The sequence below is a fragment of the Octodon degus genome, unplaced genomic scaffold, assembly GCF_000260255.1.
Source record: "Octodon degus isolate 3935 unplaced genomic scaffold, OctDeg1.0 scaffold00065, whole genome shotgun sequence".
NCBI classification, from domain to species: Eukaryota; Metazoa; Chordata; class Mammalia; order Rodentia; family Octodontidae; genus Octodon; species Octodon degus.
This window is the reverse complement of record NW_004524641.1, coordinates 8,764,059-8,766,817: the sequence shown is the minus strand read 5'-3', so window position 1 is coordinate 8,766,817 and position 2,759 is coordinate 8,764,059. Positions and strand designations below refer to the sequence as shown.

The 2,759-nt window shown below is 39.5% G+C and overlaps 1 protein-coding gene across 1 annotated transcript in view; it reads left to right on the top strand.

The window, feature by feature from the left end:
* The window catches only part of LOC101564987 (cytochrome b reductase 1), a 33,968-nt gene that overhangs the window by 28,512 nt on the left and 2,697 nt on the right, over window positions 1–2,759 (top strand). The gene's annotated exons all lie outside the window — the stretch shown is intronic.

Sequence of the window (2,759 nt, the reverse complement as noted above, 5' to 3'; positions counted from 1 at the left end):
AACATTTCTAATAGTTTACTATTTAATACAGGTGCTTCACATTTCTCCTTATCTCTGTAAACAGGTTTTCTTTTTCTTTTTCATTCACAAATGGATGTATAATTTTATTGGATGCTTTTTCTGTGTCTGTTGGGATGGATATAGTTTCTTTCTTTCTTTCTTTTTTCACTTTGTTACTATAGCCAATGGCATCCAATTGTATAGTTCTAGTTTAAAATGTACCCAGTTGTCTCAAGATTATCTGTGCTTTCTGAAATATCTGGATTCTTTTCTTTTTTGAAAATAGGCATCAAACTCAGGACTTCGTGCTTGCCAGGCAGGCGCCGTGTCACTGAGCTACATCCTTTGCTGGGAATATCTGTACTGTTATCTTGTGCTGTTTCCTTTTGCCTCACTGGACTGCTCAGAAATGGTTTTGTAACTTCTTGGCTCTTGTTCATTGGGAGGAGTGCTGGCTCCTCATGTTTTCTGTGCTCAGATCTAGAAAACAGGAAGTGTTTTAAGAACACTGGATTCGCAATCAGGGAGATCTTGGCTTGAGTCAGATTTATCCATTTGGTACCTGGTGATCTTGCACAGATTATTTAAGACTTCTCTGGATTTACTTTTGCTCACCTGTAAAGAGGGTTTATGTCCTTCACAAAAACCCTAAAAATCAAATTCAAATGATGCACAGAAATGTTCAACCCAAGGATTAGCACACCCTGCAAGCAACAAGTTAGTTATTGTCACCTGAAGTGTAAACCTTGTGGTAGGCTCTTTAGTGACCTGAGGATTACATGTTCGTCTCTAGTCTGGCTCATACGTGCATTTAGGATTGAGAACATGCATCTTAAGTCAGTGGAATATTATGCACAAGCCCGCTCATGTATTCAGCAGAGCTGAATGCACGTATGCCAAATGCCTTGCTAAGCATGGGAGATGTATCATTCCACAAGATAAACGTGGGCTCAGAGAGACATGCTCTGTACTCTTGTGAAGCTCACAGGAGAAAATAGGCAGTTGAGTGTTTGGCAGATAGGGTAAGTACGGAGTGTGATTTCCCTTTTTAAAAAGTATTTCTTTTACAGGGTCAGCCAAAGAGCTCAGCGAATTAAAGCACCTGCAAGCAGGCACAGGGGCCAGAGGTTCGAACCCTGGGGCTGCTATGCCGGCCCTGCCCCCAGGGTGTGCTAAAACAGCAATTAAGACTGGGCCTAGTGGCACATGCCTGTAATCCCAGCACTTGGGAGGCTGTAAACAGGAGAATCACTACGAGTCCGATCTAGTGGAGAGACCTTGAACACCCTGTAGACCATTCCCTAAAATATAGGAAAAAAAAAATTAAAATAAAATAAAATAAAAAATATTTATTTTATCCAGGCATGAGTGGTACACATGATGGCTGGCATACTTGGAAAGCTGAGGTAGGAGGATCTCAAGCTTGAGGCCAGCATAGGCAGTTTAGTGAGACCCTATCACAAAACCAAAATAAAATAAAATAAGACTGAATGTAGCTCAAAAACAGAGGGCTTCCTTGGTGTCCATGAGGTCCCAGGTTCAATCTTGAGTAGCCTCCACTTAAGGGAAATTTTCTTTTTCTTAAAAATTTCTTTACCGGTATAAGTAAGATTTAAATTGCTGGAGGGTTCTGTGCCCAAATTTCTGGCTTCCTGTCTACTTAAATCATTGAGCCTATCAGGTTTATAAGGCACCTATGAGAAATCATGAAGAAAATGAAAGAAAACAGAGATCTAAGGAATAAAGGTGGTAAGGAAACACAAATATAAGAAACATATATTCCTATGGGTAGGTCACAGAAAAGCTGTGTAGTGCCTCCGTCATAGAAACATGCTGGTGTTAAGCTCCTGACTGAGCCACATTTCGAATAGGAAGCACAGCATGGCTGTCAGGAAGCTTGCCCATCAATCCTAATAGAATCACTGAAGGAGAATTAGGAAGATTTTGAACCCCAAAGGGGAAACCTCTGAGCCACTCCTAAAATATTCAGGCATTTGTGGTATTAGGTGGACAATAAAACATGCACACCAGCCTATCAAAGGCATTTTTCATTGCTTTCCTTTCATTCCCAGTGCTTATAATGATTTCTGGGCTTTGGGTCCTCCCATCCTACCCCTTAGGCTATGGATCTCAGTCAGGGAAAACGGATAATGATTTCAGTGTTTTTCTCCCCATTCTTCCCCCTACTCTGCCTCCCCCCCACAAGTTGTTTTAAACTGGTAGATCCAAAGTCAGTACTTAGAAAAAAAAGGTCTGTTTAGACTCAGGAATCCAGTAGCTGCTAAGTCTTCTTAATTTTCTTGAAGAGAACATCATTGGCCTGGGGATAGGGGCAACAACACAGAACTGTGGATATGTAACTGACTTTATTTGATATCCCTCTAAAAATTTAATCACCAAGGAAATGGGGGTAACTTTGCTGCAGAATTCATTTTTCCTTTGTGAGACAAAATTGTCATCTTTCCACATAGTTTTTAGGCTGATCTGACTGAATTAATTATGCATCCCAATGTGTTTGGTTTTAGTGATTTAAAAAATCTTGTACTTCTCTTTCTACTTGGTAACCTTAGGAAATTGATAAAAACAAGTGCTGTGGCCCTGTTAATGTTAGAAAGAAAAAAGGAAAAAAAGAGGTGAAAACAGTTCAAAAAAGAAGCTGAACAAATTGTTATATATTTAAGATAGCATATTAGTGATTGAAAAGAATAAAGTATCTAAACATGTGTTGAAATAAAAAGATCTACCATTAAGGGAAAAAA